Genomic DNA, 12,455 nt, shown 5'->3' with positions numbered 1-12,455 from the left:
GGTCACTGCTGGAGCTTGAGCCCTACTCCCAACCTGCTTCCTTGACTTCACCCTGGACTGAGGACACTTGGAACATAAACTCCAGCCATTCCACAGGGGTCCCTGTTTACCCCAACAGTGACATGCTTTGCAACCGACTGCCATAGATGTCCAGGTAGTGGGAACATCCTTAACCACACCAAGTTCATTTCAGCAGAGCAGGTAGTGCCAGATGCCATTCATCCTACTGGCCATTTGCAGAACCTTAGGGTGCCCACCCCAACCCTTTCCAAGGAGTCCCAGCTCTAATTGCTTCCTGCCAGAGATAACCAGACTTGCTGATGCCCCCCAGGGACCCCTTGGCTGCTCTGAGGGTGAGTGGGATGTAGGATGGGCCTACCAGTATTTCCAGGCCCATCAAGAGGGAAGGTCTGGCTTGGAGGGCCCACCTGCTAAGAAGAGAACCTGGAAGGTCTGGAATTTCCCAGAAGGAGTTCTCAGCCAGCTTTGGTAGAGTGGTGAGAGCTGTGACTCTCAGAGTCCAGTGGCAAACTGCCTAGTGCCCATAGTTAATAGCATTGGAACCTTCAGCCTGCACCAGTTGTCCCAAAAGCCATATGAATAATGGGGGCTTGGTCCAGGTAGGGCCTGAGCACCCTTCCCTTCTGTTCTCCGGGGACCCTCTGAAATGACCCTAAAAGTGCACTGGGTCCAAGAATCTGGTCCAAACACCGTGCAGCCATCAACCGCAGGAATGAGGCCTGAGCTGAGACCTGCATCCTTACTGTTAAAGGGGGTGGAGGGCCAGAGGAAAGTAAATGGGGGAGGGAGAGCTCGAGAGGATCCAGCAGGGACAGAGACAGTGAGATGGGGAGAATAAGAGAAACAGGATTAAAAACAGAGATGGGGAGGGAGAAAGAAACAGAGAGAGACAAGGACGGAGAGAGGTGGAAGGGGCGGGACCGAGGGACCAGAGGGATGGAGTGAATGGGAGGCAGACAGAACCTAGAGGGACAGAGTGCCCAGGATGGGGAGCGAGCCAGGGAGGAGGCGCGGCGGCGGCGGAGGACGCCGGAGCCGGGAGCCGGCGAGAGGCGGGAAGTATTCGCCTCCGTTCCTCAAACACAGGATGCGAGCGCCCTTTGGAGAAGTCGCGCTCGGCGGAAACGCTAACTCCTGGGCAAGTGCAAATGTAAAGAGGCCCTGAGAGCACTTTGTGCAAATATCAGGCCGGGAAGTGCTGCGCCCGCGGAGCTGCCGGGCACCTCGGCACCCCCGCGCCCTCGGCCGCCGCTAATTCACTTTGCCGTCACCTCCCCGGGCGGGGCCCGGCGGGCGCGGGCAGCCGGAGCGGCCGGGGGCGCGGGGCGGCTCGCGGGGCCAGGGGCCGCGGCCCCGCCTAATGGAGCGAAAGACAGATCAGCAGAAGTCGGGCAGGTGGGGCGCGGAGGCGGGCGCCGGCCGCGCCCGGAGTCAGAGAAGCCGCAGAGGCTGGGAGCGAAGCGCTGGGCTGGGACCTTGCGGCTTCCAGGTTTCCAGGTGCCGGCGCGAGACTCAGCAAGACAGTTTGAGGGTCAATCTCCTCATCAACGAAAAAGGAAAATAAAGCCTTTGCTATTCTCTTCAAAGGGTTTTAGTGAAGCTGAATGTGAAGGGATTTAGAAAGCCGTCAAGGTCACAAACGCCCGCTGAGGAGACGCATAGCTCAGTCTTCCACATCTGTGTAAGTGCCCAGCACCGTGCTGAAGGCTCTCAGCACATTCGCCCCTGTGAGTCTCTCAACAGCTCCACGTAGGCCCTTTGCACAGATTATAAAACTGATGCACGCAGAGGTTAAGTCACTAGTCCAAGGTCAGAAGGGGACAGCTGCTGGTGAACCCCGATAATCCTGCTCCAGAGTCTATGCTACTTTTTATTATGGGGGCATATTCATTAATACCCGTTTTACACCTGAGGGAGGGGGGTTCAAAAAGTTGGGGCCTTGCTCTAGGTCCTGTAGGTAGTAGCAGAACTAGCAGAGAAGAGTCAGTGGAATGAACATGGCTTGTGGGGTCGAATGATTTAGGTTCAATGTCTTGATCTGCTACTGTGTGATGTTGAGAGACTTGGCTCAGCTCTCTAGAACAGGGATGTAGACCAACTCCTTAAGGTTGTTATAAAAATTAAACGAGAAGAACCTAACGCATAGCTGGCACTCAGTGAATTCCTTTGGTCAATATTTACCAAGACTGGGGATACAGTAATGGCTAAGCTAGAGCTGAGTCCTGCCCTAGGGAGACTTCCCTTATAAAGGGGGAGACTGAGGACAATTAACAAATCATTGCAGACAGTGACTGGGAGGGAGCAGAAGGAAATGAAGAGTGTGCTGTCATAGATTCATACAGGGAAGCTGTAGGTAAGAGATCTGGGAAGGCCTCTCCGAGGAGGTCATACTGAAGTTGAATGATGACATGGAGCCAGCCAGGAGAAGAGCTGGGAACTGTGTTCAGGGGAAGGAGAGCTAGTTCAAAGGTGCTGAGGCAGAAGAGAGTTTGGCAGACTGCAGGAATCGGTAGTGGAAGTAGAGTGAATGGGGAACACAGGGCAAAAGGGGGGTTCAGAGGCTATGTACACCATGGATTTGATCCTCAGCTCAATAGGAAGTCATGGAAGGATTTGAGGAGGGGGCCCAATTTATAGTCTTAAAAATTACTCTGGCCACCGTACGGAGATTGAAATGGAGCAGGAGTGAAGGCAAAAATTGTTAGGAGGTGAGGCTGTATCCAGGCTGGAACTAAGAGGTGTCAGGGGAGATGGAAAGACAAGGATGGATGCAAAAACATTTTATTATCCTGTAAATGCTGACTACTGCTCGCCTTTTCATCACTGATTGGTGCTATCCGGTCTCAGGCTCAGTTCCCAGGAATGAATGGGCTTTGCAAGTTCCCTGGGAACACAAGACACTGCTCCCCAGGGATCTTCAGCTGACTTCCTTGCCCAGTTGCTTCCTGAGCTGAGTTGGGGGTCAGGTTTGCCCACTGCTCTGCCACAGGCCGCAAATCAAATGGCGGCTCTTGGGTCCTGGCACTGACCCCAGGACCCATAGACCAGGCTCTTTGGAGAGCAGGTTCTCTCTCCTTCATCCTCCCCGTCTGCTGGGTTGGGTCTGTGAGGTGGAGGAAATGTATCAGCCGTGGTCACTGATTTCAAGGTAGAGTATTCTAGGGAGCTGGTCACTCTGGAGGAGACCTCAAGAGAACAAAGCAGGGATTATCCTGTTGTGTTTCTTTAAGCATTTGTTGTTGAAATGGAAGTTACAATCCAAGCTAATTTGAATAACAGAATCATAGGAAAAACACCCTCTAACCACAAAAATGAATATTCAACATTCCCACCTTATCTTCTTTGCTTTGTAGGGCTGTTTCTCAGCTGCATATTAAACGGCCCCTTCATGTGAAGCTGGCAGAGTGGTGGTTTTGCAAGACAGAATGCTGCTGGGCTAAGGTGCTAAATTCAGAACATAAGTCATTCGAGGGGCCCCCAGAGTTTCAAGGATCTTACAGGGACAGGCCTAGAGCCAAAGGGAAGGTGAGAAGACTGGGGGAAAGTTTGGATTGAGAATATGGAGTGTACTTAGTGAGGGCTGAGTATTCCTGACCAGATCTCGCAAACCTAGAGGTTGCGAAGCCTGTCCTGGCCCTGGTGACGCTCACAGGAAACCCCCACCAGAGGAGCCTAGTACGTGGATATCTCAAATGGTAGCCCCGCTAAATGAATATTTCGTGCCTAGACATACCACTGCAGAAATCCCACAAGTTGTGTTTACATTGAAAACCGAGAGTCCCTTGGATTCAGACGGCCCTTGAGAAATATTCAAGATACCAGTGTTCCCTGCCACCCACCTTTTCCAGCGAGGCAGGGTTTCTATATACGCAGCTTTCTGCACCAGACATGCCGCTGTATGTACAGTCCCTTGAACACAGCACTGGCTTTCCCATCTCCTAGCCTTTGTGTGCGCTGCGCTTTCTTCCTGGAAGGCCTCTCCTCCCAGGTGGACTCCTAGCACAAACCTGCTCTGTGTCACCACTGCCTGCATTTCCCAGCACCCATCCCCTCCAGGCTCCCACACGACTTATGCGGGATGCTGTGTCTTCTGCCAAACTACACCTTAGATCTCCCAGGGGGATTTCTGCCTCTGTAGCTCATGGCCAGAAACTGGCACCAAGCCCAGGCCAACTCAGGCTTATATATACACACATGAGACACCGGTGGCTTCGGGATGAGACTTGTAGGTGACAAAAAATAGAGAAATAGTAAATTTTGTTGGATGATAGAATCAAGATCTCAAAAGGTCTGACTTTCTGGTTTGGTGAGCTTAATCTAAAAAATGGACATTTAACAGAAATAAATGTGTCCTGCACTTATATTTCAAACCAATGGCCGCGAAGGAGCAGGGAGAGAGGAGACAGAGGGAGAATAGCTGGAGCAGCCCTTTACACAAAAGAAAAGCCTTGTGGGGGTGGCAGTGAGAGCTGTGCGATGGGTTGCCATAAAAACCAAACTCATCCTAGGCAATATTAATAAAGGCATTGTGCCTAGAACAAAGGAGCTGAAGGAGGAAACCCAATTCTGATAAATTCCAAAGAGATTCCAAATGGTATCATATGAGGAACACCTCCAGGGAATGAAATGAAGACTAGAAGAAGAGCTGGCTTCAGATCTCCAAGGAGTTGGCCAAGAGGACCCCTCAGATGGGTTCCGTGGGGCTTCAAGAGGCAAAATAGGTTGGAAGTTTGTGGGAAAAAAGAAACATTAAAGGTTAAGCCTGTCCAAATATAGGCCATAGCTCCTATAGAATAAGGCAGAATTAAGGCCTCTGTCCCTGAAGGCATGCAAGAAGAGGCAGACGTGGCCACATGGCAGAGATGCTCCAGAGCCTTGCACCCCCCTGCCTTCTCTCCTACCATCCTGCATCCCACTCCCAGTGCTCCAGCCATGTGGGCCTCCTGGCTATTTCTCAGCCATGCCCAGCACATCCCCTGCCTCTGGGCCTTTGCACTTGCTGTCCCATAGCTTGAAAAGCTCTTTCCCTAAATATTGGCATGCCTCCCTTCCACACTTCAATCATTTCTGCCCATCTGTCACCTTCAGAGAAACACATCTCCTGAGCACCCATCTAAACCTAGTATTTGTTTATTGTCTGCCTCTCTCACTACAATGTAAACTCCCTGAGCGCAGGGCCTTGGTCTTATTCATGGCCTCATCTCCAGTGCCGAGAAGGGCCTGTCACATAGCTGGTGCTCATTAAATAATCACCAAATGAAAAAAAAAAGATTTACCTAATTTACTCTCCACAATAACACTTGCTCATTTTAATTTCTTCAACAGCTTCCCATGTAAGAATGTAGAGAAGCAAGAGCCATCACCAAAGACATATTCCATGGACAAATCACAGAGACGAGGAAAGGGAGGGAACTCTCCGGGTACCTGCCTGCCAGGCGTCATCATAATCTCTGTTTCATTTAATCTTTACAACAATGCTGTGAGGTATGACCATTCCCTGCCACCTCGAAATTTCAAAGTTGGAAAGGCTACATAACATTAGGATTTGTTGGTTGCAAGCAACAGAAACAATGCTTGCTGTTGTAGGCAAAGAGAGAGTTCAATAGAAATAATGAAGTAGTTCATAGAATTGAAGGAAAGGGTGAAGAATTATATTTGGGAAAAGACAGAAGAGCAGCTACAGAGATCTAGGCCAGGGGCGTGAATGGTTCCCACCATCTTTTGACCTGGTTTCACTTTGCTCAAGATTCAGAGTCCTTCAAGAGAGAATCTGATTGGCTTAGCTTGGATCACATGACTTCCCTTGGCCAGGGGACGTTTGGAGAGCTTGACTGACAAGCTTAGGAACATTCACATGATGGGAGAGGGGGATCCCCAAGGGAAATGAAGATGCTGTTACCAGACAAGTGGGGACTGGATGCCTGACAGGCAAAAACAAAAGCAGATGACTTCTGGCACCCACAGATAATGGGTCCAATCCCTTTTTGTGCAGAAGCTCAGAAAAGGGCTAATACTCAGCCTGTGATCACACAGGGGATGATACAGACCCAACACACAGGACTCCAGTGTCCATATTTGGTGTGAACTTCAAGTCTCATCAGAGTTTGATATCTGGACGTTTTTACTTCACACAGGCCCTCAAGAAACAGCTCATGCCTGGCTGTCTTAGCATCACTGTGGACTTTCCATAACAGTGTGTGAATCCAGGCCCTAACATGCCCACATACAGGCTTCTCTAAACTTCTTTAACTGTAACTCTGATGGCCACCCGATCTCAAGTGAGAACTAGCATTGCCGACTTCAGGAAGTGACTGTCATAACTAATTTATTTTCATGTCTGTTATGAAGCCCTCCTGGGGTGGTATAATCCACAGATACAAGCCCGCTTCACCTCTGCTAGAAGAGTTTAAAAAATGAAATTAGACATGTTTTTGAGGCAAAATCTCTCACAGTTAACTCCCTGGTTCGGCACAAATTCTCTTAGCATTCGTGACCAAAGGAGACTCCTCCAAACCATTTCCTGTCATCTCCTCTGAGCTGTCAACTTTGATTATTCTTTTCCTGGTACTGTGCCTTGTCTTATACTAAAGGAATAAATATCTCCCTTCCCCTTTCTGAATCTGGGACTACTCCAGCACTTTTTATTTCCTATTTTACACAAAACTTTTCAGAAAAAGCGCAAAGGCAGTGATAGCAGTTGTAAAAAATCACTGGGGAATGGGATGGAGACTATTTCTAGGCAGTGACCCAGAAACGGCTTGTTTGTCCAACATCTGTTGAGCCTACTAAGCACCGGGGCCTCCCCCTGTTCCTTCTCTCCTGGCCCATTTGCAGTCAGGGTTTGCAGCCGCTGGTATGGAACTGCTCTCTGCAGTCTGCCGCCGAAGCCCCTTCTCAACCTTCATCACCATTAACCTCTGCGGCAACATTTCTTCACCTTTGTCTTGTGTGTCTTCCTCACCAGAGTGTAAACTACATGAGGGGAGCCTTTGGGAGGAGTTGTTGTTGTTTATTTGTTTTTTGAGATGAAGTCTCACTTTGTCACTCTTGGTAGAGTGCCGCAGTGTCACAGCTCACAGCAACCTCAGACTCTTGGGCTTAAGTGATTCTCTTGTCTCAGCCTCCCAAGTAGCTGGGACTACAGGCACCTGCCACAATGCCCGGCTATTTTTTGTTGCAGTTGTCATTGTTGTTTAGCTGGGCCCCGGGCCGGGTTCAAACTCGCCAGCCTCAGTGTATGTGGCTGGCGCCGTAACTACTGTGCTACGGGCACCAAGCCGGGAGATTTTGTTTTGCTCACCACTGACCGTATCCTCCTCAGAACAGCTCCTGGCACATAGTAGACAATAAATAGCTGTTGAATAAATGAGAAATGAACCAATGAATGAATGAATGAATCCCCTGTTTGTTTGTTTTTTTGTTTTGTTTGTTTATTTTTTTGCAATTTTTGGCTGGGGCTGGGTTTGAACCTGCCACCTCCAGCAATTGGGGCAGGTACCCTACTCCTTTGAGCCACAGGCACCGCCTAAATCCCTTGTTTTTTTGAAACTCTTTGGATTCTAGTACACCAGTATCTCTAACTTCTAACACAATGCCTGGCACATAATCCTTTAAAAATGTGTGATGAGGGCCAGGTGTGAGGCTCAGCTACTCTGGAAGCTGAGGCAGGAGGATTGCTTGAGCCCAGGAGTTCAAGGTAGTACTGTGCCATGATTGTACATGTGAGTAACCACTGCTCTCCAGCCTGGGTGATACAGTGAGACCCTGTCTCTTAAAAAAGACTGTGCAATGTGTTCGAATTAAAATCTCTCTGGCTCAGCACCTGTGGCTCAAGCGGCTAAGGCGCCAGCCATGTACACCGGAGCTGGTGGGTTCGAACCCAGCCCAGCCCAGGCCTGCCAAACTACAATGATGGCTGCAACCAAAAGATAGCTGGACATCGTGGCAGGTGCCTGTAGTCCCAGCTACTTGGGAGGCTGAGGCAGGAGAATCGTTTGAGCCCAGGAGTTGGAGGTTGCTGTGAGCTGTGATGCCAGAGCACTGTACCCAGGATGACAGCTTAAGGCTCTGTCTCAAAAAAAAAAAAAAAAAACTCTCCCTCTCTCTTTTAAGTTGCTCCTTCTTCCTCCTCCCTCAGGAATTTCATTCTTCCCTCATTATATGTCTGCAGTCCTTGGGGTTCTGTCCTTGTTCCTCTGCTCTTCCCACCCTCCAGAGGATGCTCTGTGAGTGATCTCATCTACCCCCACGCTTTCAACTTCCATCCCCACACCAATGCACGAAGCTGAAAGTGGGAGAAAAAAAAACCAAAAAAACTGAAATTGTTGAGTTGGAAGTTCTTAGGTACCTCAAAACTTGGCAGGTCAAAGGCATGGCAGAATAATGGATTGAAACTTTAATTTACATTTTGTTTTCCCTGATGTAGGGGAATTACAGAACTATGCGTATTTTATTCTCTGTAATTTTTCCTCACTAATTCTAAGAAAGTGCCCAGGACATCTTGCCTCAGGGATAGCAGCATTGGCTAGGCTGATGGCAAAATTAGCCTGAAGCCTGGGACTTGCCTTTGAAAACATAAACTCAGCGGGATTATTCTAGGTCAGGGATTCTCAACCTCAGCACTGTTGACATTTCAAAATTGATAATTCTTTGTTGTGAGGGGCTGACCTGTGCATTGTTGGATGTCTTACAGCATCCCTGGCTTCTACCGGAGTCCCCAGACAATGTCAAATGTCCCCTGGACACGGAAGGGGTGTGTGTGTGTGTGTGTGTGTCCGGGGTGGGGTGGGGTATATTCGTAGCAGAGAATCACTGAGCTAGATCGTCTAGAAAAGAGGAGGAAGAGAGAGGCCCGGTGGAAATTGCCAAACGGGAATTGGACAGCTTCCCCTACCCTGGGAAGGAGATCGCGGAACCACACTTGCTGCCTCCTCCCTGCTATGAGACAGGCCACCAGGGTAGAAACCATCCGTCTCCTTTCCCGAGATCCTCCTGGCCAGCCCCACCCCCAATCCTTTCAAGGTGGCATCCATGAGTAGAAGGAAAGGTGCCTTGGAGCTCCCAGGCACTTAGGGTGCTGCCTCCCCAGTCACCCTCTGTTCTGAATGCCTGCTTACCCAGCCACCGCTCCCCAGCTAGGCCTAGGGACCAGTCATCCCTAGCCTCCCTCTCTGCCCTGGGGCTGCTCTTGGCTGCCCCCTTCCTGTCACGAGGCCCTATTGTAACCAGACACTTAATTCCGTGGCAAGTTTGGTACTTAATGCTAAGGTAATATTTGGGCAAATTGCCTCAAGCATCCGTCAATACCCTAAATGTCCTTGTCCTCCAAGGTGGAATCTGCCTGTAAAGACTGGCATTTTCCCTACATCTTTACTCCCACCTTCTCAGAAAGTTGCACTGTAGTACCAAAGAATGAATACAGCCCAGTGAAGGGTTATTAAATTCCACGTCCTCAAGATCATCCAGCACTTTACAGAATCTCCTACTCCACTAAGTCCTTATGAGCTAGTAATGTTATCCAAATATATGGCTTCCCAGTGATTCCCTTCCAACACTCGCCGGCAGGTGGCGAGGCCCCAGAGATTCCAGAGTAAATCCTGCTGGGTGTAGGAAGGGTGCTTTGTCTTCATCCTTCTCTGTAAGGAGTGTCTGGTAATCCGAGTCCTTATAAATAATCCTCTATGTGTCTATATTTCTGCCAAGTTATTTAAGGCACTCCAACCCAGAGCATGCTGTCTCCATCACTCTTGGTTTGTTTGCTGTCCTGTTATGCACACACATTCTCATCTTCCCAAATTTCTCATGTACAACCATAGATGGAGCTACATATGGATTCTTGAACTTGGAAATAATGCCACAAATTGATGGTTCCTTAATATGCTTCCTAGAAATGCTTTTTCTGTAGACTGCTTTCTCATAGGATCCTATAACTCTCTTCCAAGGCTTCCTTCTTTCATAGTGCCTTCATAAAGAGAAAACACCTTCCTCCTGGCTCCAAGCTTCCAGATCAACTTCTCCATTCAAGTGTTGAGATCCCCAAAGTCAAAATGGGTTCACCCCACTTAGGAGGCCGCTGGCCATAGCATGTCAGAGGCTGTCCTTTTGCCTCCCAGCTTCTATGTAATGGTTGGTATCACCACGTGGAAATGCCTGTGTTGGTTGGGTGATGGCCTTTCCCCCATCTGTCCTTTGCTAAATATGGTGACAAGGGAATGAGTGAGGAGACTGACAAGATATCCTCATAGGGAGATCAACCACAGGCCAAGGGGAGATATGGTCCCACTGGGTGGTTTAGTGTGCACAGAGGCCTCACCATGGTCACCACCTCTTGACTCCCTCTACCAGCCTAGGAGTCTCGGACTCCCATGAGATACCCGGGCATGGTCATCCACAGCTCCTGGGCCATAGATATCATGCCCCAACAGAATATTTTAAGGAACATGCACCAAGTAATGGTCATAGAATGAATAGAATATAATAGCGATTTCTGTGTTTGACATACCTCCTCCTTCATTTGCCTAGACATTTTTGCTTGAGGTTTCCCTAGTCTTGGAGCCAAAGGCCTGGAATTGCAGGATGGTAGCTTCAGTGGGAGGGCCTTGGATAGTAGGCAGGTTTGAACCTATAATTTCTCAGGCCTAACTTGCCCTGGCCTTGGGCAAAGAACCACCCCTGTTACTCACACATTGTGCCTCAATCCCACCCACTGGGAGGCCCTGGGGACCTGCCTGGCTGGGAACCAGGAACTCCACCCACCCCTCCAACAGTGGGTAGAACATGCAAGTAGTTGTGCTGATCTGAGCTTGGCCTTGGTCTGCGTTCAGGGCTCTGGGCCAGACCCCCAAGGACTCCCTGAGCTGCAGTTTCCCCCCAGGATTCTGGGAGTGGAGCCCCATCTTGAGTTTCTGCTTGGTAGACTCTTCTCAGCCTCGACACGTTCTGCTTCATTTATATAGATCACCCTGAACCTTGTTCTGCAAAGTCTTTTATGATAGGAAAGAACCTAGCTCAGAGACCTTGTTGGCTGGAGGCCACACTCTTAATGTGAAGTCTAGATTAAAAGTTTCCACTGGTTACAACCAACCTGCTTCCCCTCTAGCCCATGGACTATGACTCCTGCAGGCAAACCCACAGGGGAGTTTATTTCCCAGCCTTGGACTGGCCTTGTTCAGGTTTTCTCCCTTTTTCCTGCACCCCCTACTCCTCACAGGCCACCCTCAACGCAGAGATTTTATATGCCCAGGACAGATGGATTAATTGGAAATAGAATCCCATGGGTTTGCATTTTCACTGATTTCATCCCTCTGAGATGGAGCAGGAATCCAAGGCATGAGACCTCACTGGTTGGACCAACTGGACAAAATGGAATATCCTTGAAATAGGGACCTCAAAGACAAAGCAGAAATGGATGCTACGGTAGCCCATAGCCACCTTGGATCCAAATGACTTGGAGATCGGGATTTTAATGCTCCCTGGGGCAGCACTGTGGCCTCCAGCCTGTGCAAGATGAGAGTGTGAGCTCTCATTAAGGGTCAAGAAAATCTTTTTCCATCAGCTCAAGGAAGCATCAGAGAAATTGTGAGGGCCATTGACAATAGAGGGCCAGCCCCCACATAACCCATGGGTATTCCCAATGCTTGGCAGAGAGGAGAAAATGAAATAGATAAAGACAAGAGACAAGGTAGGATTTAAAAAGAGTGGGTCCTGGCTACCAACATCATCTTATACAAGGAATGAAGACGGCCTTGCGTTCTGGGTTAACTGAGTATTTATTACCTACATTATCCTCAAATTAGCAAAGGAATAGTCATGAAAGAAGACAAAGACAGCACTGTGCCTCATCATTCTCGGGGTACTTACAATTTTAGCCAAGCCACTTTTTAACTAACTTTTGTAACTACCTTTACTTCACCCTAAGCTATTTATAAACTAAAGAATTGGGATGCAGTTAATGGAACAAGGAAGAGGACTTAGAAGCCAGAAGCCGAGAGCCTGGCGCACCCCCGCAGGTGGCTGCAGACGAGTCCCCGACTCTGGGACGGCCCAGAACTGCTTGCTAGAGCCGTGTGCTCCACGGGTGTCCTACGGGCAGTGGCGGAGGAGTCCTCTGTTCCAGGCAGACCCCAAACAGCCTTCTAGAGACACGCACACCCCATGGGGGCCAGTGGAGGAGTTCCTTGCTCCAGGCACCTGTGCTAGAGCCACGCACACCCTGCAGGAGGCGGTTGAGGAGTCTAGCGCTCTGGGCGGGCCAAGAACTGTCTATTAGAGCCAGGTGTGTCCCACAGACAGAGGTGGAGGAGTTCCCCACTCTGGCTCCCAGGCTGGGAGGGAATAGATTGGCTTGCTAGTGCCGCACACGTCCAACAGGCCACGGTGAAGTAGTCCTCCACTCCCCCCAGCTACTCTGGTGGGGCCGAAATAAGACTGATCTG

The sequence above is a fragment of the Otolemur garnettii genome, unplaced genomic scaffold (genome assembly GCF_000181295.1).
Source record: "Otolemur garnettii isolate 467f Iridium unplaced genomic scaffold, OtoGar3 scaffold00144, whole genome shotgun sequence".
NCBI lineage: Eukaryota > Metazoa > Chordata > Mammalia > Primates > Galagidae > Otolemur > Otolemur garnettii.
This window is presented reverse-complemented; position numbering follows the sequence as displayed.